The 26,452-nt window shown below is 30.2% G+C and overlaps 1 long non-coding RNA gene across 1 annotated transcript in view; it reads left to right on the top strand.

Moving 5' to 3' along the window:
- Positions 1-24,376, top strand: part of LOC148272272 (uncharacterized) — a 153,136-nt gene extending 128,760 nt beyond the window's left edge. The window contains exon 3 of the long non-coding RNA XR_015824886.1: positions 24,356-24,376. This is a non-coding gene — a long non-coding RNA (uncharacterized LOC148272272). The remainder of the gene's footprint in view (positions 1-24,355) is intronic.
- Positions 24,377-26,452: the final 2,076 nt, after the last annotated feature.

Genomic DNA, 26,452 nt, shown 5'->3' with positions numbered 1-26,452 from the left:
AAAATAAATAATATTGTAAATAGAATGAGAAAACTTATATATGTATTTATTAGATTAAGGAATATATTAACCATCGAAAAACTAAAATCATTTTACTTTGCATTCGCCCAATCCATATTACAGTACGGAATAATCGGATGGGGTGGTGCTTTTAAAACAAATATTATACCAGTTGAAAAAAACAAAAAATAATCATAAAAGTCATTTTGAAAAAACCGTCTACTTTTCCCACCGTTCAATTATTTAAAAAAATTAAGCTTTTAGATATAAAATTGCTATATAAAAAGAATTGTTTGCTTCAAATACATAAAGATAAAATAAATAATAGTATTTCTACGTCTCAAAACGTAAGTACGCGACTTTGAACAGGTGGTAATATCTTAATTCCTAAATTAAAAACATTTACTGCACAACATCATTATACTTACAGAGGAATATTTTTCTTTAATGAAATGAACAAAGATAATAAAAAGTACAGTCAGGAATACAATATATTTAAGAAAGAAGTAAAAAATTATATCTTTAATTCTTCTTTATGTAACACTGATTGAAAACATCGTTAATATATTTTTTGTAATTTATTTATGTTATTCTAAAAATATTATTGATTAAAATAAAATAATCTATTGTAAGACTTCACTCCCCATTATGTACATAAGAATTGTTTATTTCTTTTACGTAATGGGAAACGTTAATGTAAATATATGTATTTGATTAATGTAAAAAAATGTATTTAGTTGTCATATTGTATTTTAATTTGTTATTAATAAATAAAAAAAATATGCATAAGGATGGGGATATTGCCTTAAGGTAATGTTTTACCATCTACCCAAACATTCAATTTGAGAAAATCAGGGGTTTATGAACTTTTGTAGGTATATTATTATTCTATAATTATAAAACAAAACTTTGAAATATATAAGTTTACATATTTAAAAAAAAAAAAATTGTCAAGGTATCTACATTATAATATCAAAAAAAAAAAAGGGAGTAAAGAAGGAAGGAAAGAGTTAGGAGAAAGGAAAAGTTCCAATATTTAGGAAGTAACATTTTATACGTGATTTAAATGTAAATAAGAAGTCTCTGACATTAGTGGGTAGATTATTATATAATCGAGCAGCTATTACTATGCAAGATGAGATAAAATAATTGAAGCGGTGAATGGATATTGAAAAGGTTCTCTGATTACTATAGCGAAGAGATGCCTTTGCTGTGATAGAGGTAGGAAGAACTTTCTCAAATTGACAGGCGAAGTGGGATTATTTCAAATGTTGTGGAGTAGTGATAAAATGTGCATGTTTCTTCTATGCCCGATACTGAGTCAGATTAGTTGCGTGCAATATTCAGTTATGTGGTCGAATTTGCGAGGATTAAAGGAATAACATATAAAAACATTTGCAATCGTTCCAACATATCAAGCAATTCAGAATTAGCATATGTATAACAAACAAAGCTTTATCAAAGAGTGAAAGAAATAAGCTCTGGACTAATATTAAAATATTGTATATAGGTTGGGTGCTATAGTAATTGTCAGGCCACAGTAACTGGACATTCGTCTGCAGGACATAAGTATAATGGTCAAAGAGAAATAAATGTAATGCAAAGTTTATATTTTAAAACCGGTCGGTGAAAAATAAAAATTAGTGGTTAAAAACAAAGTTCTTTTATTTATTTTATTAAATGTAATGCGTTCATTTTAAAATTAAATGTAAATAAATTCTTACGTTTACTTATTTTTGACCATCATATTTATTGTTTAATTACTACAGCACTAACTTTAACCATTTTTACTATATACCACTTTTTTAAAAAATATTTTAAATTTTTCTTGTTATACCTGGCGTTGATGTAGTGGTTGGGGTTTTTCCCTGTCATGCTTGAGGTCCTGGGTCGAATTCCTGGGAGGGTCAACATAAAAGATTTGTTTATAAAGTGTTTTGGAATCAATCTTAAGACATAATATAGCTCCTGGACTGGTAACTGAGCGTAAAACTGATCACCTTACCTTCATGTAACATATGATTAAACTACACTAAATTTAGTTTATAAATGCAGTGCCTATGCAGCACTAAGTGTAAAAAAGGTTATAATGACGTTGAATTTTATAAAAAAATAATATTGACTGATTTTAGGGCCATTTTTTCGTAACAAGCGGCGATCCCTTTAAGTCATTCATATAAAATCACACTTTTCACTAAAATTCTCTTTAAACATTTCATCATTTTACACGTTAAATTGTCTAATGACTCGACAAGCACTAAATTTTTCATTGATTGACATGTTTTAACGCTAACATATTGAAATGTAAAACTAAGTTTTCACATCAACGACCCCAGTACGAAAGTGAACGTTATCACAATTCACCTCCAAAACTTTTCACAACCCCCAAATCTTTCCACTCGTGTGTGACCAATTGACGCACCGATTTCTGGTTGACTTGGCTTCGACGTCGTTCTATCCTTTACTGACCGAGCATCGTTCATCACATCTACATTATAGGCCGCACTGTACGTTCACTAGCGGAAGTTGCTTTTCCATTTCCGGTTGCCTTCCGGTAACGAAAGGGTTAACCTCGTAATTTGGGGTTAATAGAGTCGTATAATTTTCCCTTTACGCACAAAATCTAACCCTCGGAATGCTTTGAAAGTTATTAAGTTTTGTTAAAATAATGTATTTTGGTTATTTTTTAGAATGTATATAATTTATGGCACCAGCTCATTTTTTTTTTTTGGTTTTAATAAATAATTCTCTTTTCTAATGCAAAATAATTTTTCTTTTGTCAGGTCATCTACAATTAATGAAATTGAAAACCAATTCCAATCTTAATTAATTACCTAATTGAATTGGTAAATAATAAAGTTTGTGCCTCGTGTAATTTATTAAATATCTATTTATTCAAGAATAATTACATGAAACTAAACATTGCTATGCTATGCTTTGATGTTATTTTATAATTATAAAATTCAGTGTTTTTTTAATGTACTAGCAAACTAAAAAAAGAAAATATATTTTGAAGTTATTATTTATTGTATTATCATCGCTATTTTTTATCTATTTTTTCATTTTTATATCACTCCGCTCGTGACGTCACAAGTTGTCGTTGGTGAGTTGAAAAAAGTAGACAGCGTCAATATTCCCCCTAGCGTCAATATTCGAGTTGAAAGCGTTGAAAAAAATCGCTACTCGGAAACCAGAATCTATCACAACGCATAATAACGCTGTGATTGTTTGCTTGATTCTCAAGAACTTGTGACATAGTTCATTTTTATTGGTTTTTTCATGCATTTTCAAAAAATTTCGTCGTACCATCAAATGCTCTAATTATTACCCCATGTAAGAAAACATTTTTGTATCCAATTTTCTTAGCACTGAATTTATTTATTAAAAATCCTTACACGTTTTATGGTTAAGTTAGGTATTATATTTTTTTAACTATGTGTTATAGTTTTCTAGAATTATCCAGTCCAGGACAAATGCTTCAAACCACAATTATGGAAAGAGTGGTTTCATTATTTTTAAATATGTTTTCAACCATCACGTGGGTGTATTCCAGCTAGTAGTATTAAAACCTCAAACTACTTACTGGTTCAATCATTTCGGCCGGAATGTGTATAAGACCCACGTAACTGGTCAAAAACACATTGAAACTAATAAAACAACTTTGGCCATAATTGTGGTTTGAAGCCTTTGTCCTTAACACAGTTGTTATATTTTAAAAAAATATAAAATATTCTTGTGGATTTTAGTACCACTCTTTTATTTTCATAATAAATTACATTTTCCCTTCCCCCGAGAGTTTTCACTAGCAAACTTGAACTTAATTGTAAAAAAAAAAATTAATACCTACGCTTTACTTCCAAAAATATGTTTATTTTATCAATTTTAATACAGAATTCAGATCTTTTATATATTTATCATGTTTTTTTGTAACGAAAAATGATTTTTACTGTATGAGAATATATTTCTTACATCCTGCTCTCATCTCATCTCTTTTGCGGTTAAAGAAAAAGCAGGAGCCATGTTTCCGGTACATTTCCTCTGGAAAAGTCTTCCAGTTTTCCCAACGTGACAGACAAATAGACCTCGCTGGTTCACGGCCTATTAACTGACGTTTCATCATTGCCTTGTGTAATGTCCCGGGTCCGATTTGTCTAGATTTAGCTCTGGTTAACTCCAATTTATGTATTATAGGCTACAGGCTTTAGAAAATATTCGATGTTTTATAAACTAACCCGTTGTATTTTATTCTTAGCGCCAATAGAGCTTTTACGCAAATTTTACAATTATTAAATACAAGTGCACAAATAACATTAATTTAAAGCAATCCTGCAATTAGATAGTATTGTGTATAAATAAATACACGAAATGAAAAGAGAAAAAAGTCGATTCAGCATAAATTAAGTAATTTCATTATTTTTATTATGTATTTGAATATATACATTTATTTTATTTTTTACTAATGTTCAATGTAAAGGGATTTCATGTCGTTTATATAAAAATAAATAAATAATATTACAAAAAACAGGAGGTATATACGTTTAAAAGGCTACATAATATATTTACTCTTACATTTATTTTTTCAAATTTTATTAACAAGGTTTATTAGTCCTTCCTCTGTAGAATGGAACTGTTTAGTAACTTAAAATATTAATCTCTACAGAGAAGAAACTGTATGAAGTGGATAATGTAAATCCCAATTACCTGTCCTTTTTCTTAAATTAAAAATTTCTATTTTTATCACTTTGATAAATATCATCGTCTTTGTTTTTCCTATCTAGTGGTGACCAAGTCCTTTTCACTTGTATTCCAACTGCAGCGTATTTTAGTTATTTTATTCATAAAGACAATATGATTTGTCTCGCCCCTCAGATCCAGTCGTAGGACTTTGAAATATTTTCCGAAAAACAAACCTTTTAAAATTAAAAATCATCTCGGTCCAACCGAAAACCGCTCCTGAGATCTCTGACATGGTAAGTAAACGCTATTACTTATGAATTATGAGGTGGACTAATCTCCACTCGATTTCCTATTTCATGACTTTTACTAGATATTAGTCATCGAGTCGAATGCACTCGTCCACAACTCTGATTTTTCACATGGAAAATTACATTTTTATTTTTGCTCGGACACAGGAAAAAATATTACAAAATCTCTGTTAGTCTGGCAGAAACAATATTATTCAAATACAATTGCAAATAACAGGGTTTATTAATGTAATAAGTAATAAGTACTTATAATAAGTACTTTGTCGGAAGTGCTAAAAGTAACATTTCCAGAAAACTTGAAAAAAGTCTGGTCAAAGGAAGAGTCGGTAAAAAATTTGTACTAAATAAAACGTAATATATATATATATATAGTTGGATAATTTATATAGCACCACTTTTGTAAAAATCACCTCAAGGGCGCTGTACAATTAATAAATATCCCAGTACGTCTTGCAGCTACAAAGCGCATGGACGGTGGGATTCTAGTTCCTCGTTTTCAGTTAAGATCAAAAATTATAACAGATAGGAGCTAGATTACAGGACGTCTTGCAGCTACAGAGCGCATAGACAGTTAGAAATTTAGCCCCAATTTGCACATTTTAAAAATTGACAAATAAATTTAGTGTATTAATGATATATAAAAAATAATAATATGAATAATAAAAAGGAGTTAGATTACAACACGTCTTGCAGCTACTAAGCGTATAGACGATTGGAATTCTAGACCCCATTTACAAAATTTAGGTATTTTAAAGTTGATTTATGAAAACTAGATAACCAATCATCGTGCAGATACAGAGCGCATGGACGAGTGGAATTCTAGCAAAGTTAAAATGATATTAATAAATCTACAAAAAATAGAGCATAGTAGTAAATTTGTCAAGTGTTCATGCCAAAAAACAACAGAGAACACTGTTTCAACTTCTTGAGTAACAAAAGAAGATAGATGTCCGAAGAGAAACTTTTTAGACAGTAGGTAGATACCGTCACCATGTGGCCCACTGGCTGCTTAATAATAAATTTAATAAATATGTATATAATAAATAATAAATATGTTTGGTCAACTTAATACCTTTCAAGCATTGTACAATGATAACAGCATGAATTATTGTGTACAAATCGTTTAGTCTTCTTTAAATTCTTCGTTTGTTTCTTTTATGAAGTACTTTACTTTTACTATTGAGCGGATATCGGTATCGTGTAGATGTTGATGAGATGTATATTTTAGGTTGTTCATTTATTTTATTTTATTAACAAACATTTATAATACTACATATTTGGCTTGATTTTTTTTTTTTTTTTTAAAAACATAAATTTTCTTATACCCAAGATTTATATTTAACCTAAAAAAGAAACCTAAAAATTATACAGCATATTCAGTAGAAAGTTTAAATAATAAAACATTCTACGGTAATACAACAAGAAAATCATAAGTACTGATTCATACAGCTGGGCAAAGTGAACAAAAATTTGTGAACGTTATGAAATGCATAAATAAATAAATATAATTACCATTCACCATCTTTGAAAAAGTTCAAAAGGTTTGTTCTATAGGATCAATACCCTACACTTAATATATCAGATACGTAGAAAAATTTGTGATACGTGGAAATAACTATTGCCGAGTTCATGAAGTATATTTAATACGGCATTACAAGTATACACTGTCCGTGAATTGTTGCTACAAAACGGTGGCACCTGTCTAGTCATTCTTCCAGGCACCCTGAAGTTGATGAGAGATAATAGTTCAGGGCAATCCCATATTGAATTTACAAATTTGAATTAATTTTAAAGGTCTATAATTTTTCTTCTGTCGTTAAGTTTTAACAAATTTAATGTTTTTATTAAAAAAATCGTAATTTGTTTATGTAACACTAGTTTCACTTTGTCAGAAGTATGCAGATGCAGGATATGATAAGGATTTGTCAGAGTAACACTTTTCACAATGTGACTTGCTCACAGGACGGTAGGACAAAGACAACTTGAACGAAGAAGGATGGAGATAGGAACGGAATATTTACAGCCTTATATGAGTTAGAAAAATGTAAATATAGTACTTAATGTCGAAAGTTTAAAATGAAAAAGTATTTTAAAAAAAAACAAAATTGATTTATTTTCTACGACTATGTTCATTACGAAAATATTGTTTATCATAAAAAATGACGGAAGGTTATAAATCTAAGGATATAAAGTAATGTTTTAGGCGTTTCTAGAAGGTGGATTTTAAACAAAACGAGGTAGCTTATTCCAAAGTCTGGCAGCTTGAAGAGAAAAGAAATTGCTGGAAAATGATGTGCTTTGTCGAGGAATGGGCGGTATTCTCTCTCAAGAAGAGCAAAGTGGAAGACCATGATCAGAAAAGTAAATGAAATTCTCAGCGAGGAATTTGGTACCCAAGGGTTGTGTATATAAACAAATGGACAACGCATATGTCGCCTAGCATATAGTTTCCGTTCTCCATTGCTTCTTTCTTCGTCCAATATTCGTGAGCACTCCTGTTCGTGTCAACAAACAAACGTATTTCAGTTCAACACATTCCGAGTAAACAACGCTCGAGTTGTTTATACGCGAACTATTTGAAAACCTGAGTTTGTTAGAAAATCAATGTTCTCTTTCTTTCCAGATTTGCAAAAAATCTCCAGAAACAGTGTATACAACTTAGATAAAGGGTCTATTAACTTATAGTATCATTTCATTTTTTCTTCAAAATTATATTTGAATCGTAAAATCTTATGTTCTACATAGATGTACGGAAATGTAATGCACTTTTTTTTATTGTGATATATTCATAAATGTCCGCCTCGTGGTCAAATGACAAGTGTGTTTGCCTACCATACAAGAGGTCTCGGGTTCGATTCACGACACGGTTGATATGAAATATTTTATAAAAAGGGTGTTTTTACACTAGAATATTTCATAGTCCCTGGGGCACCTAAATTGTTAGACTAATTCTTACCTCCATATAACAAAAATGATCTAGATGCTCTAAGGTTTGTGTGCCAATAAGTTACCCTCGGCACCATTAAACCATGAAAGGTTTTTATTTAATTATCATCAATTTTTTTCTTTTTGTAAATGTCAAAATTATGTTTTTAGTTGTAATCAATGTGCCCATTGTAATACTTATATTTGTAATATTATTTGATTGTAAGAATCGTAATACTTTACCTTTTTTGTAACTAGATGCCGTGTTTCTTGCTAACAACAAAGAGGACTTGCAATTCTTGGTAAAAGGTCTACAATGTATGCAAGGGAAGCGATTTTCTGATAGATGTCGATAAATCGGATGTGAAATAAATTTTTTTAAATCTAAAAAAATATTAAAAAATATAAAAAATATTGAAATAAGTAAATTGAAATGAATTTGTTTCATTGTTCAAAAACAAATTATTTTCGTTGATAGAATAACCTGTTTAACAACAACGTCTACTAACATAAAACTGTGTTTTATTGTGAATCCTACAAATCATATTGGCAGTGTAATTCATTTTTCAATCAAATTTTATACCTTTTGTCGATTAAGTGCTCTTTTCTCTAATTTTTAAAAGTAGCTACAAAAAAAATCTTTATATATTGCAAAATCAATATACACTTATTTAAAACTCGAGATTTTACACTCGATGCTGATATTTGCGTTAAAAATTGAAATATCTAATATTGAAAGCTCTTCCGTAGAATTTTCTTTCAAAAATAGATGGAAAACAGAACTTGGTCGTATATTTTCGACCTGCAAAAGCTCTGCTAAGCTTTATACACCGGGAGAGCTTTACTGTTTATGTTTTCGGTTATTTGCAGAATTGTTATGAGCGTTATTTTAGTACATGGATTTATGTACGCTTCTGTATAAATTCAAAGTGGTAAAGCAATTTGTTGTTTACAGTCAGTAAAATTGAAATAAACCTTTAAATGGATACTGATTATCTTTCTTTTAAACACTTTTATGGATGGTTGTATGTAAGTTATAGCTAGTTTAAACAAACTTTATTTTGACTATGTCCAAATGTTTGGAGACGAGACTGGATTTCACTCCATAGCAAGTTAATAAGATAAAAATTTATTGCAGAAAGAGAATTTCAAAGTCTAAGCATTTACAGAGCTTATGACATATCATTGGCTGGTTTGATTGGCTGCTTTATACACTGTGTAATGTTTACGAGTTTGCCTGTGTTTGAACGACTGAATTTCTTCAATTCTCATATCTGTTGATCTGTTGAACTAAGTGTGTAATATGGTCACTTAAACCAATCAATAAGCCCTGTCCTGTAAAGCCTAGATTTCCGTATTCACTTAGCAAAAATGTTCTCCGTGGTGTATTTTAGAAATATTGACGAAACATATCAACAACGTTATCTTAATATATTATTCCTCTGTACGTGTGATGTCACTGAACTCCTTTTAAACGGCTTAACCGATTTACGTGCGGTTTTCAGAGAAACATAGATCTTTGCGCTGTGCGTGTTCGTAGATATTAAAATCTTTAATCTAATATGTAAAAGAGCTGTAAGGAGCATAAATGTTTTATCGATCTACTAGGGTTGCATTCGGGGAGAATGCATTTACAAAAAAATGGAAAGATGTTGGTTTTTTGTGTTATACTAAAATAATATTAAATTCATTACATTTTTAAAAATCGTAATTCTACATAAGTACACCCCTCTGTTGGTGAGAAGAACGGAGTTTGACGTTTGCAAAAAGAATGGCATATTTGAAAAAATATTTATTTTAATAAACAAGTAGCAAGGTACGAGTACCTACTTGAATTTAATATTTGAATATTAACAATTTTTAGTTTTGGAATTTAATCACTAACAAGTATCTAGGTACCTACTTATCAATGAAAAGTCTTTTGCCAACGTTCGGGCAGGACAACGTCTGTCGGGTCCGCTAGTATTTTTATATAGAATGATAAATTCTTTTTTCTTGGTATATATCCTCATAAAAAGTTTCTTGTCAAAAGTCTATGTCAACCCACGTGAAAAAAATCATTCAAATAATAGATGCTCAATTTTTTATTAATATTATTCCCCTTTCCGCACCTAATGCTGCATAAGGCACGGCATTGGTACACCAATCGCTGCAAATTTTGATATTTTTTTTGTTACATTAAGATAACGGCACTTCCGGGACATAGCGAGCAGCCTGTTAGCCACATGTCCGGCGATACCTACAATCTACAAAAGCTACCCTTCGGATATCTTTCTTTGTTTCATTAACCATAATGTTGAAACAGTGCTTTATTTATTTAGCTTTTTATTGTTTGCTTTTTAGCGTGAACACTTGACAAATATCTACTCTGCTCAGTGTTTATTTTTTGTACATTGATTGATATAATTTTAAGTTGCTTAAATTCCACTCATTCATGCGCTTTGTAGCTGCAGGGCGATTGGTAATCTTGCTTCAATATGTAAATGTTAACAACCATAAAATACATAAATTTTGTAAACGGGTCAAGAATGTCCACAGTCCATGCACTCAGCCCAGTAGCTGCAAGACTTGTTATAATCTAATGAGTATTTTTTAAAAGTAGTTTTTATATAGTTTTTATCAATTGTATATTATTCAACCAAAAAACTTCATTGCAAAATTAAAACCTAACGTAAGTGGGGGCTAGATTACTGTACATCGCCCTTGAGGTAATTTTCACAAAAATGGCACTATATAAATTATCCAACTACAATAATTATAATAAGATGATCAGTCTTACTCTTTTGGTCAAAAGACTATGAAATATTGTAGCGTGACATCTTTTCAAATAAACATTTCGTGTTCAATATACTTCTAATACAATTATTTTTATTATTAGGATTAGCCTCTATTGATTTTAAACCTAGTCACTCCAAAATCCTGGCACACTTGTTCTATTTCGGAATGTCTGTGACCTCTTCTATATTAGGAAATAAGGTCTAAAAGTCAAATGTATGCAGTTACCCCAGAACAACCCAGCTTCTCCCGTACTGAAACTTTTCAACGTATTCAATTCATTAACGCTGTTTTACAATATAAAATCCCTTAAACTACAACGAATAACTGTTATGAGTGAAATTTACCATTAAAATATAAATAATTACATTAATTTTATTACTATTTATATAATTATTGAATCAAATTTAAATGCTTTATTTTCTAACTCATTTTTTATAACATTTCAAAAAATATATATTTTCCCAAGCACTTTTATTTTTCATGAAAATATAAAATATGGTTTATTAAAACTATTAGAAAAGACATTAAAATACAAAAATCGATGGTTTTTCCTCGATTTTTTTAATGCATTTTCTAATGTTTAAAAAAAAATACCAGCTAAACAATCGTTTTTTAATATGTTACCTTGGAAACATTTCATAAATAACATGTTATAAAGTTATATTTTATTGCAGAATTAAAATCCTCCGAAATCAAGTTTTTTTAAATGTATTTTACCGAATTATGATTGTATTGGAAAAACACATTTATTTTTTCTGTTTTATTCAGACACTAGGTACAAAAAAAAACTAATTTGTACAACAATACATTTATTTTTTATAGGAATAACCCGCTAAACCTCTATTTTAGACGCTCGTCAGTAGATGAGATAAGACGTGGAGGGATCAACAAATTAAAACAGAGATGGAGAACTGTAAATGCCTAGACTCCTTAGGCGGTGAAATCCAGTATTTTGTCTACAAAGTTTGGACAAACTCAAAATATCGACATGGAAGGAAGTATTAAAACATTCATAACAACACTTGGACCATGAATAAGAAAACAATATTTCTTGGATTTTCTCTTTTAACTAGCGAGAATTTACTACTTTTTATTATTATTATTTTTTTAAAGAAATATTAGCGTTCTTATGATTTACCCAAATATTTTAATTTTAGTGCCCATTTTCAACGATAGTAAATGGAAATCAATTTGGGGTAGAGTGGAGTTAGAACCTCGGACCTCTGATCCGTGAGTGACTAGCCACGGGACCGCAACCCGATTTTATAATTTATTTATTTATGCACTACAGCAGGCCAGGAGGCCTAATTACAGTGGTGAATTACATCACAGAACACCCAGGCTTGAGAAAACGCACATTTTAATTTTTGTGTTCTCACCAAGAATCGAACCCGGAACCTTCCGTGTGTGAGTCAAGCGTCTCAAAAATCACGTCTCATTGTTTATTTTCTAATTGTTTCTAATTATGGCAGTAATCTAAAAATCTATTTAATAATTTTGACTGAGGATATCTTACATGACACCTTGTTACGAACGTACTCGTAGTTATACAGATATCAGCCAGCCATAGAAAAGTGAAACTGAGAAAATAGCCATTTTGTGAAAAGAGTGAATTATAAAATCTACACAATAGTTTGAATGTTTTTGACTTTAACAAACGATAAATAATGAATACATAAGTTTTTTTTATATATTTTAAACAAGAATTTTATTAAATAGGTGCGAAGGTTTTCACGGTCACTGTTATCAATATTATGTATCTTTTTTGGGTGATACCGTGTATGTTGGATTTGATCCGACGTTTCGGCTACCATTGCAGGAGCCATCTTCAGTTTTCCCTGAAGATGGCTCCTGCAATGGTAGCCGAAACGTCGGATCAAATCCAACATACACGGTATCACCCAAAAAAGATACATAAGAATTTTATTGTGTATTTGACCAGTTTAAAAGATTTTTAAAGTATAAAGAGATTTTTTCGTTTTGTGGGTGTTTTCTGCAAATTGAGAAATGCCGTTTTTGTGATCGACACCTTTTTTCGGAGGTGATTAATACAGTTTTTTTATATGAAAACGGTATGGCTGTTTTTAGCAGAACATAGAATCGACCTTACTGCACCCGATAACATCAATATCTCATTTTTCCAAAATTGTGAACTGGCTGCTTTCTGCATAACTACGTTCTTATTATGTCCTTTGTGTATTAGTTCTCAAGCTTCTTTATTGGTAATAAACCTGAGTGCAAATATGACTCGCTCTATCTTAATTTACTCTGTTATGAGAGAATATTCTCGCATCCGGGCGAAACGGAAGCTGGATTCAATTACACTATCCTGGTTGTTTAATAGAATTCCAGTCTTTAAATCAAATGAAATTCCAACCGGCTTATGGGCCGTCCTTATATGGCATACCCGAGGTATCAGATATAGTAATACTGCACCCACGGGGCTAGGGAAAACGAATTGTGTTTTATTGTTCAGCAAATTCGAACAATAAAACGCAATTTCTCTAATGCGTGTTTTTTTAACCCTTCGAGTTGTGTTAGAACCTCGGCGGGGCTTAATGTATGACCTTAAAAGCATTATTTTTAATCAATATTTAAAACACCAGCTTTTGAGAAAATCTTTTATTTTTTTATTAATCATGTTATATACACATACACCTTTTATATTAAACTTTTAATTTAAAGTTGCTTTGAATTTATGACTTAAGTAAATAATCCTGCTCAAAGACAGTTAAAAATTATTTTTTTTACTTGCCAAAACACAATATAAATAAATATTAACTATACGAAAAAACAATTTTTCGTAAAAGGAGGTTACATAATAAAAACAATAAAAATCTTCAAAAATATGTGTTATCTATCTGCTATCATGTACCCTTCAGATATTCATTCTTTGTTTTCTTATCTAGTTTTTCAAAAGGCACTCAAAATATACTTAAACCAAACTAACATTTCAATTGGGGGATGAAAAGGAAATTCAAGACTCAGGGAATTCTAGCTCTCTTCTGAAAATTTTTTTTTATATCAAAATATTGTATTATTCCAGCTGTAAATATTGCTATGTCAACTGTTCTCTGTAGCTGCTAGACGTTTGATAATCTGGTGCCTGTTTAAAAACGCAAATTAAATTTGCTGTCAACAACTGTTTTAACTGTAAATAGGGGGTCTAAGATTTCTAGTACGAATATTTTTATTTAATAACTTTTATTTTGAAATAAGTTTTTTTTTTTTTACAATGTTTATTTTTTGTATACTCTACTGCATCTGGTAGAGGTATCCAATAATTATAAACCAAAAAAGTATGATATTTTTTATTAAAATATGTGTTTCCAAGATAATATCGTAAAAAACTCATTTATGTTCAAAATTTTTGCGTAATCGTATTTTATATTATTTATTTATTTATAATTATTGTAAAGATAAATTATTTTTTTTGATTGTGTAGTCATTTTTTAGGAAAACATTAATTCAGCTATCTATATATTGGCAGACCACGCATGATTGCTAGCTACCTACCTCAGTTGCTCAATCACAATAGCCGCACTTGTCGGTAATTCGCCGCTTTGGTTCATTTTTCTCCAACCGACCATTTTTAACGGAATTGAGTTAAGTGTACAAGAGTTCTAAGAAAGATTTTTTTTTTTTTATTAAAAAAAATTGTTTTAGGATTTTTTAACAAATTTCGTCTTAAGTTGTGGTCATTATTTATGCCTATTTCCTAATAAAAACTTTTTAGCTCTATTTCTGCAGATTTGTGTTTAGGTCTGTTGAACAAAAACAAACTGCAGTGACGAATTATCTGCTTAAAAATCTCTCCGCACGATTGTTTATCGTTTAAGCGATTAAAATCCAATGAAAAATCGATAAAAATAAATCGATTGCGATGTTTTTTTTTAATGCTGCCACACTTCAACCTGAAGGTGGAAAATACTTCAACACTGTGAGTAAAGTCAATAAATTTATTTAATAAAGTGGTAATATTGTTTGTGCACAATTTATCATAAGCTATATTGCAGTAACCCCCAAAAAATAATCCATCGTGATCGGTCAAGTTGATTAAGGAGTTTACAATCACGTCGATAATCAACTGTACTTGAGCAACTTTACTAACAATTTATAAAATGCACCTTTTTTAACCTTATTATATGTATTACCTTTTGTTAGAATAAATCTGTACTTAACGAAATATCCGCCGATTTTGTCATCACTTATATCGAAATCGAACTCACACAATATGTTTATTAGGATTCGAAGATATGTGTTTAAGGGATATTATAATCTTATGTTATTCCAATTTTTTTTTAGCCTTTCCAAGCCTTTTTAATTATTATTTTGTATCTAGAGGATTCTCTAAATAAATTCCTGTAAAATATTTTTTTTTCTCGAAAAAGTACTTGCGGAATTATTCAACACTGCCTTTCAAACTGATATTATACAAATAATACATGTGTTAATCTTACAGTTTATGCGTATTGAATTAAATTAGTTATATTTTAGTGAAACATATTCAAAACATGTCTGAAATATCATTCAAAAGGATGACAGAAATTTGTACTAAAACAAGCAGTCAGCTGTCATGATAAGTCCACGCGTTAGCTGAAAAGTCTGAGAGTTTATTGGTTCAAACGCAATAAATATAGTACATATATTTAATCTATGGCTTTCTTTGATATGTGCATAAAATATTGACACCGCACCGTCCCAAACCATAGAAAACCCTCGCAGGCATCCGCAAGGCAAGCCAAACGCCCCACCCGCACGCTTGAACTTGTCGGCGTTTGCCTTCAAACTAAAAGGCAGTCATATAAAACAAAGACATACCTTAATTTTTTTTTAACTCTTCTCTTTTTTATTTCTGTAGGTACGTGAGTAAATAAATCTTGCATTTCGTATATATTTGAATGAATGGCCCGGCTGAAAGGGTAAAGTTGCGTAAATCAGACATATCTTTTATCGATTTGGTCCAGAACGTATCTGCTAATGTTCGTGCTTGAATTCCCCGTAACGTATTTATCAGGACATCTCCCTCCTGCCATAAAACCATTTCAGAACTTGGTGTATTTCGCTCTTTAGAGGTCGAATATCAAAACAGCAATTTAAAATGTAAAACCCATTATTGTTATCACCAGTCCTGCAAATGACGCCGTAAAACGCGAGGTGTTTTTCTCGAGTTTGAATAGGACTGCGAATTAAATTTTTATTGTTTTTAAACAACTAAAGGGCTTCAATGGCAGATTTTTGCGATTTTCGTCTACCGAAATAAAAGACAGAAGTAAAGATTTTCAAAGGATTTCTCAACCTTTTTAATTTTAAGTTTGAGAAGATAAGGGCTTAAAATTAAATTAATTAAATTAAATTAAAATAGCTGAAAACTTGTGATTTTAGATGTTAAATAATATAACTAAATATTTATTTTTTGTAATTAACTTGTATGTTTCATTTCAATGTATATTCTAAGAAATAGAAGCCTGAAGAAAAAAAAACTGAGCACACGTTAAGAGATAATGTATTTTTAGGCTTCTACGTGTTATTTGGTGAGAATATAAATATTCCGATATTTGAGATTGTCCAAATGCCTAGACTTCCAAATTCCCTTATTTAAGGTATTCTCCATCCTTGTTGTAATTTGTTAATAAATATTCCGTGTTAGTTTATTTTAAAGCATTTAAATAGAAACAGCCCTGTTTTGAAACCGACCGGCAGATTAAATTTATGGCGTGATTTTTCGCAAAGTAAATTTATTTATTTATTTGGTTTACAAACAAAAAAGGCACTACTTATTTTTCATCAATTACGAGCACATGTAAACACTGTAAAATAACTTAACTAATTACCAAATTTAACAAAATAAATTATTAAAATTAAAATTTGATTATTTTGAAAATAAATTCATCAAAATAAAATACATCTTTTGTACACATGTAAAAATTAATAAAAATACACATTTAAATAAAATTATTAATATAAATTATAAAAATTTAATTATTGTAAAAAAATAATTCCCGTCTATGAAACTAATAAAAACAATAAATAAAATACAAATTGAAATTCATCAAAATAAAACTAACAATGTAAATCATCAAAATCAAATTATTATAAAAATAAATATTTTTATATGAAATATTCATATGTACAATAATTAATATGAAATATTTTTTGTGTATAAAAAATATTGTGTAATATATAGATATAGCATTAGCACACAAATTTACGAGTGTCGTGCAGTTTCTCGGCATTGACTTGTTTATGTTAACATGTGTATTAAATCTCACCAATTAGTATTAAGATAATGCATTCATACATATTTTACTTCTTAATCCGAGATAATGTTACACTGGTAATGTACAGGAGATAGCGTACCTACAAAATCCCGTCGACGCTCTGTTTCCGGTGAGTTGGTTAAGACCACCACCCATTCATTATTTATTACCACTTCCGGTCCGGGTTGCTCTTCCGGTCGCAGGTTCTACTTGCTGCCGGAACGAAGTTGTTTATCGGGATTTCTTGCCCTCGTTTGCTGAGACAATGCACCTTTAGCCGAGTCTAATTACAAAGATTTGGTTGCACGTTGCACCGGATTACCGCGGTAATCTCTCGAGCTCCCTTTAACTTTGACCGAAGTTAATCAATGTATTCAACGCTTCATCGACCGAAATAAATTAAGCAATCCAAGCTTGACTAGAGGACAAACATTATATAACCACTTTAAAGGCATTTAATTCGATGTCTACAAAAAAACCTCAGTTTTCTAATTAACTTCACTTTTATGTTACTGCGATGCCGCATACATCTTCAAAATAAAATTATCAATAAAACTTCTTGAGTTAGTTTCACTTTATTTAATTTTATCAACGAGCGCTTTCACCTAGGAAAGCATCTTCAGGACTGGCAGGATGCTTAAGAATAGTGTAAAAAAATTCGGCTTGACGTATTCGTAATTTATGATTTTTATCATGTATTTTACGCATTTAAGTGAAGGTTTTTCATAAAATCCAATAAAAAGAATAGTCAGTCGTACCCAAATCTTACCGAAGTCTCCAAAAATGTCTTACGAGAATAATATTGCAGGTACATATCTGAAATTGCTTCCATAAAGATTTAAGTTTAATCCTAGCTGACCCACGTCTCTTGTCCATTTTATTGTACTAAAACACGTGTCGTTCACCAAAGGTAGAATCATAGTTTCATAAGGAACGCGCTCATCTTTTATTCCTTTTGTTAGATATATTTTATAAGACTCTTACCTCAACTTGTCCATGAGAGCTTTTGCGAATATTTTAAGTCAAAGGTAACCTTTCTTTCGGAATACGTACGCATATTTTCATACGTAGTTAGTTCATAACTAATGTATTGTTGAATATTTTTAGGGAGGTCCAATTGAAAAGGGGTTAAACCTTTTAATATAATGCTTTGTTCATTTCATATGATCTAAATTTTTATGAAATCGCATCGTTTTTACCTTTTGAGAACATCCAAATATTTTTAAAAAACAACTAAAGTCAACGTTCTTTTTGTTTAAACATAGCAGAGTCAGCTGTGATCAATTAAACCAGGCAATGACATGTCATAAGCTTTGTTAATATTAGACTAATACCATCTTAATGATATTTTTCGTCTCTGATTTTTATTTTAACTATTACGATTATTTTATTTTATTTACCTATTTATAATTCTTTAAAACCCGATCGTGTTATAAATACATACTATAGGTCATATCATGTTGTCTTGTTTGGTTAGTGTTACGTGCTTCTTAATGTTGATTTTAAATTTGTCTCCAGTATTATTTATCAAGTAGTCAGGTTAGTCATTGTATCTCCTATGTCAACTTTATAGTATTTTGGCCAGTCCTGCATTCTTCATTTGCTTTTATAATGTGGTTGTGTTGTTATTGTCTGGTATTATAATTGTTAGTCAGGACTTTTAGTTACTGTCATTTTATTGTACCCCGACTCAAAACGGATTTTCTAGCGAGTCGGAGCAAGTTCACAGACATGGGTCGTTCCTGATTGTGCCGCTATAAACTGTGTCTCTGTCCTTAACAAATGTATGTATAATGTAATTAATAAATAAAAATAAAAAATAAAAAAAATAAAAAAAAATTGTCTTGTGTGTCTCCAATGCAATTTCGGGGACAATTTACACCATCTCAATTATCGTCAAGTATTTAATGTCAAACTGGCTTGTTTTTTCATACAAATATATAAAAACGTTAAAATATATTGTATACAACCTCCGATTTCCGTTTTCGTCTGTTTTTCTTTAGATTCTTATAAACATGCATTCAGTTTAACTGTCTACAAAAGCATACCACAGTATGCTTGAACGCTGTAAAAACTATTTAAATTCAACCACAGCAACTTTATTAAAATAAGTCTACTTTTTTTTTTTCATTTAAATGATTTATTGACAGTTCTTGATGGAATTCCATTTTAAGAATGTAATAACTTATATTTACATATAAGTTATTCATTTATAAAATACTTGGTACACTTCCACTTATTTATTTCGACCAATAAGCGCTTTCACCCTCTAATGGGCATCTTTTTTTATTTAACAATATTTTTATCTATTCGCGATTCTTACTAGCATAAAGCAAGTTCTTATGACAATAATTCTACAAAATAATACTTAATGTGTAATTTACATAAATAATAAATACGATAAATCATCTTTTTGCCAAAACATTTGTACTTTTGGGTACCTTCTCTTACTAATAATATTTTCAATATATTAATGAATTCAAAAATGATAATGATTATTTGAAGAATCAAATTATCTTATATTTTTTTTACCAGCATCGTTTCTTATATTTTTGAGTATGTCGTAAAAAGTTGCATAAATATTAACTAGTATTATTTTTAAATATATTTTTTAAATGTTCACACATAAAGTTTGTAAAAAAAGTAAACATACCCATTCATTATAATATGCTTAGTCTAAAAAGCTTTCAAGAAAATGGTATTCTTTTTTATAAATTTTTAATGCATCGTGCCCTTGGGACAAAACAACGTATCGCTTTTTTTATCTTTTACAAAGCTCTAAACTCTAAGTTATCCTTGAAATAAATTTGGTAGTTAAATAGCTTTTGACATCCCAGCTGCGGCTTGGGAAACATGCTATATGTGGAGATATGCGGTTGTGGTCTTTTTGAAAGGAGAATTTGGCTATACACAAACCCTTATTAAATTATTTGCCCTAAAGAGCGCATATCTAAAGATATATTTTAAGGGTTACCACATGGAGGCCTCAATTTTTTTTGTCATGCTTTTCTGAGATTCAATCAAAATAACCATTATATTTTATAAAAATTAAAATTCACTGATGTTTTTGTGTCTCGTAATTTTTTCTTATTCTTTGATCGATTATTTTACTGTAATATAAGTACACGTATTGTTTTTATTACAGTTAAGCTCCAATTATCCGAAATAATGAGTACCAGACGTTATTCAGGTATGCCGCAATCCAAATAAATTATTTTTTTAGATCCTTCAATTAGTCCTTCAACAAGTCCCAAAAGAGTGTTTTGTTTCAACAGTAAAACACCCCACGCTATACTATTGAATGATTAAAAAAATGTACCTTACCTTATCAATTGGCGTGCACTGATTTAAATCCAATAGATCATTTATTGTCAATATTAAAAAAATGCGTTGGTCTAAAAAATACATCAAAACTGGAATGAAGAAATACGTAATTGAAGAATGAGCTAAATAGAGTTTGAATTTTTCCAAAAATTGGTGGGCAATATGAAAAAAAGAGTGTATCTTTGCTATTCAAACAAAGGAATTGTGAACAAGATATGGTATCAAAAACAGTTCAGAAATACATGATTTCTTGTTATTTACTCAAATACTATAATTTTAAGACCATTCACCAAAAGTCGTAATTACTTTTGCTGGAAAAATGGAAATCAAGTTGTGGCAGAGTGGGATTTGAACCTCGGGCCTTTGGTCCGTAAGTCCACAATACTACCAAGGGTCCACAACCTAGTTGAAATAAACAACTAATTGTCCGTTTAAAATCCCCCCACAAAATATTCTTTGTTTATTAAGGGTGCCTAATACATATGGCCAAGGCTGCCATAAGTTACACCAAAGAATGATGTCAGCTGAAGTAAAAAACGACAGCGAAACATCCGAAAATGCAGCAAGCAAACTAAAATCACATACTTATTGCAAATGATAAAATAAAATAATATTATCATTCAATTGGAAAACCGTTTGCGTTTAGTTATATCGGACAGCGATAAGAAAAAAAAACAATTTCATATAGATTTAAGAAGTTTGAAAAGGGTTAACTGTCCAACAAATAGATACGATATTTTTTTATTAAATTTTTAATAAAACTCTGTTTTGGTTTTTTTTGGAACCAAACTACCCTTCTTCTACTGTCTCTGAATCTCATATAACACGGTTTTACATAACGCGGCATTTTATAGGAACCTTTCTATCGTATTGTAGGAGAGTTACCTGTATACTATAATCTATAATGAACGATGTACCGTTCGCCTATGCATTGATTGCTATGATGTTTGATTACACAGCTACATCGTGATACCACATTCCAGGGAATGTACAATCTATTGTCCTATCCTCATACCACCTGGAACATTATATCCATTATATGCCAATCATACATGTCCATCAATTTGTTAATAATCTAACCTACACCGTCTTAGAGTTACACAACCGTCTGTCAAAATAATAATTAGTAATGAGATATCACCTTGGTACTTTAGACCTCGTTTCTGTGAAAATGGCGATCAATCGGTGAGCATAGCTAATTACTTATAATTAAGATCGTTATGGCCAATATACATAATGAATTTACGTAATTCAACAAACTATTTATACAATCTTTTAATTAATATATAGTCTCCTTTGGTTAGGTTAGTTTCCATGTTATATGGTTTGATCCATTCAAAGATGTTTATTTTACGTAAATAGCATTAGGGTAGTTTTTCTTATCGATGTAGAAAGACAGCTATTACAATTGTTAAAGAACTACATAAGTTTGAATAATCGACCAACGAAATTTATGAATTAAATATAAATTATTATTACTATTATTCGTTATAGGCAGGCAGCCTTTGCTGATGCGCCTATATTTCGTGTATTGTTTTTTGTCTGCGGTTTTATTCCTTCAAAAAAGCATCCAAACTGTTTTTTGAACTGGTTGACTGAAATGGAATGGACAACTAGGCTTAGCAATTTATTCCAGTCTGAAACTACCCAGCTGAAAAGGAAGTTTTTCTTAGGATTAAGATGGAATTGGGGACGATAGAGCTTCCAGTTATGACCCCTTTTATTTGTTTTAGGATTTATTTGATACATCTCATGCAGGGGGCGGTCATAGTAATTATTGAGTATATTATAAGTTTCTATCAAGTACCCTATTTTCTGTAGTTCTTTCAATGACTGGAACTCTGTCTTTCAGAAAGCAAACTTTAGTACAAACATTGTCAAACAATAGCTTGATGATAATCTTCTTACACTTAATGACGATAAAACTAAATATCTGACATTTTGCATAAATAATAGTTCACTACCAAGCAATACGCCTAATCCAGGAATTTACTGTGATAAAACATACCAACTTCTGCAACGAGTAGATTCCATAAAATACCTTGGTTTTATCATTGATATGAATTTGCAATGGGAGGCTCAGGTCCAGTCACTGAACATTCTGGATATTGACACTCTCAGAAGTGTGTACTCTGCTCTGTTTCAATCCACGGCAAACTATGCAATAGCTGGCTGGGGTTGTGCGGCATCCATTTTCAAGCCGCTCATAATTTCACAGAAATTATTATTGAGAATAATGTTTCGGCACCCTCCAACATACCCGTCAGAACAGCTGTTCCAATATATGAAGCTGCTGGATATGAGACAAATGTACCTAAAAGAAGCACTTTCACACTTCTGATCAAACAATAAGGAGAGGTCTCAGCAAAATGTCCGTACGTGGTTTTTCCAGAGCATGAATTATGTCATACCCAAAACCCGTACGATTTTTGCTCAGAGACATCTCTCATTTATCGCACTGAGAGTGTTCAATATTTTGGAAGAACGTATTAAGCTCTCAAGGATAAAAAATATTTTTAAGAAAGGAGTTAAGGACTGGATTTTCCTTAGTGGGAGGGATTTGAGTAGGAAACTCCTTGATGATTTTCCAAATGCTTGAGTTTACTGTTTACCATATTGATGTCCCATATATATGTTTTTTTTTAAATATTTTTTATAATTATTTTTTATGTTTCTAATTCTATATTTGTAGTGATATACTCATGTGTATGTGTCATATAATCGCTCGTCCCATCTCAACACAGGACTTTTGGTCCCATTGAGTTGGGACTTATTGTCTCAAATAATGTACATTAAACTTATGTATGTAAATAAATAAATAAATGATGTAAGTCCTAGTGCTTTTAAACTGCCGTGGTAAGGCATCCTTTTGAGTAATTTGGGGATTTTTGTAGCATATTTTTGGACTTTTTCCAGTAGTTCGGTGCCTTAAGTAAAGTAGGGACTCCATACTTTAATATCCATACTCAAATAAAGGTCTTACATAGGTCTTGTATATTTTAAGAAATATATCTGGAGTTTTGAATGCCTTTTCAATAAAGTAAATTATTGACTTGTCTTTCTTGGCAATTGATGTAACGTGAGCTTCCAATTTTAAATCAATTATGCCGAGATCTTTTTGATGCTTTTCGGGTTTGAATTGGACACCACCCAAAAGATAAATATACATAGGGTTGTTTTTACCTTTAAATTTATTTCAATAGAGAAAAAAAACATTTTTGAGTAGGGAATATGGAAATCTAGGCATTTACAGGGCTTATGACCTGTCATTGGCTGGTTTAAGTGGCCACTTTACACACTGTTTCCTTCTTAAAAATGTTTTCCCTCTCTCTTGAAATAAATGTAAATATAAACAACTCCCTTAAGAGGAAATCCAGCTAGTCTGCAAGCATTTGGACATAATCAAACATTGTTGTTTTTACCTGTCTATGTAAAGAACGGTACATTTTTCAGAGTTTAGCGAAATTATTCTAGAATGCATTAATATTTTAACATTTTCCGTCAAAATGTATTTTTTTCTCATATACTAAACTAGAAGCAAAATAGTATTCAGTTTAAACAGCCTTACTATTTTTTTTTTTACTGCACTATCACAGTTCATCGTAAACTTTGATGAAAACAATAAATGAATGAATTTTGAAGCCTTTTTAACAATCAAATGTATGGAAAAAGTTTTTCGTTCTCCCAAGAAAAAGGTAAAAAACCCTAAGAAACGTAGCGTCGGCGTCAGGGTGTAATTTTTTCAGAAGAGGGAAATAAACCATATTAATTCTTGTTTTTTTATGTGTTTATAATTTATATGTATAAACTTAAAAATAACTTTATGCAACGAAAATTTGTATTAAAGAAAAAAGCAACCTATCTCCCAGTTTATTCATTATAATCTCAATATTTTAATCAAACTTTGATTTTGAGTCGACTTTTTTTTTTTTAAATAAAAAAATAGACGTTTGTTTCTATTCTATTCAAATATCAATTATTAAGATGATCATTATGGAGTTTTGAAATATAAATGCTAACTCAATAAATACATTATTTATAACTGTTTGACCTTTCTTAAATGTTGTTTTCTTTTATTTTCAGGTAAAATTTGGAGCCATAAGAGTGACAGGAAGTGTATGAATGTCGATGAAGCAAACTAAGTAAGTGCGTATAATTTTAAAATATATTAACGCGAAGAACGCCGTAATTAGTAACAATACTCCGAAAAATATCCGTGGTATGAGAATTAAACTTTATTTGTCATTAATTATTTAACTTTGATCTGTTGCAACACAGCAGGAAAACATTTTTGAGATGGGAATATGGGAGTCTAGGCATTTACATGGCTTATGACCTGTCATTGGCTGGTTTAAGTGGCCACTTTACACACTGTGTAACATTTACCTAGGTAGACTTTTCTTTTACTAAACGCTACATACTACGTTAATCACTTTTATTTTATGTTTTAGTAAATATTAGTTAATAACCCCTTTTCCGCCTTTTTAATGTCTACAGCTATTATATGTGGATTCAAAATTTGTGAATTGATGTGTCTCTCCTTTTACTGACATTTGTCAAATATATGTATTTATTAATATACACGGTATATGCCTTTTACCTTAAAAAGATACGTATTAAACACAATATAAACATTTCAATATAATGTGAAAAACTTAAAAATTAAATAAAAAAGTATTATTTTACATAAATACTATAAATATAATACAGCATTTTCGTATAAAAAACATATTTACATATAAAAAAATAATTAAACAATATGTACAAATCAAATTGGAAAAGGAAAATAATTTATATATATTTTTCTTTAAAAGTTACAAAATACAAGTATTTAAATACAATAAAATTCTTTTGTCTCAAAAAAAATAGTAATAATAATGACAATTAAAGTAATTTAAAAAATAAGTATACGCGTAAATACGGTACACAATAATACCCATACAAAAGTAAACATAGAAAGCTCTATAATCTAAAAAATGTAAATTACCGTTCATCATCTTTGATATGATTGAATAGAGTTAATTTATATAAGCTATACTTTAAGTGAAAAATACCAGCAATTTCGGAATAGTTATTCCCGAGAACATAGAGTCGATTCAGAATAGCATTATAATATTATAAGATTCGGTCGATGAAGTCGTCTATATAATAATTGACTTTAAAGGATCGATTTCTATTTACTAAATTTGAATCGAGTATCTGTTAACATCATCAATCTACATAAACAAGATATAAATGTTCTCGAGATAATAACTCTACTGAACCAATCTTCCGATTCCCCTGCCCTATATTTCCTTTTCAAGGACTGAGGAATCAATTGCGTACAGGAAACTTGGTTCAGGACATTTTGGGTCCAGGATATCCTTATCCTTTAACTAACCCCGAGGAACTTGCCTCCGCCGATATCTTTGTCTTTGAAATACTTGTATTTAATCCATTATAGTTTTATTCGTCGAGATTTTAATATTATTCGAGTTTACGATGCGCATTATTTCGAATAAATTTGACAACTTGACTGTCCCAGAGTAGTGATGTAGATTTAACGAGTTAAATCTATAATTGGCTCAAAATGTTTTTTTTTTCAGGCTTTGTGTAACGACATCCGGGGCATTTTCGATTAATTATTATATTTTTTTTTGTTTTTTACGAAATATACATAAGAGGTAAAACAGAGTATTCTAAAAATAGAGAATAATTACATAGCAATGAAATACATACTAACAGTAAAAATAATAAACAAAAAATCCCACAAAGTCATGGCCTGTTTGTGGTTATGCAAGAAATGTTAATGAATTTTTTGCTCCTATAATAAATAGACAGGTATAATTTTGTGTTATATAAGAAAGAGAAAAGATTATAAAAGATTATAAGGTTATTTTGTTTTAATTAAAAAAAGGAAATAAAAAATAGAAATATATTCCTTATTATTAAAGAGCAACAAAATAATATCTTTAGTTTGAATCTAGGATAGTGCGTATTTTTTAAAAGAAGGAAAAATTTTGAATCTTCAAATATACTGAATTAGACAAAATTATAAATTAACTTTATTAGTTTATAATAATAAAAATACGGATATACTTTTATTCCACTTTTATTTATAAATTTTTACTTGTGACCGGGTTTCGTCGTGACCGACATCGTCAGACTGGTGGGAGACTAAACAAATTTATTCGTTGTATA

Source organism: Micrasema longulum, unplaced genomic scaffold, assembly GCF_059751315.1.
Source record: "Micrasema longulum isolate JH-2025_06_02 unplaced genomic scaffold, ASM5975131v1 h1tg002404l, whole genome shotgun sequence".
In the NCBI taxonomy this organism is placed as follows: domain Eukaryota; kingdom Metazoa; phylum Arthropoda; class Insecta; order Trichoptera; family Brachycentridae; genus Micrasema; species Micrasema longulum.
This window is presented reverse-complemented; position numbering and strand designations above follow the sequence as displayed.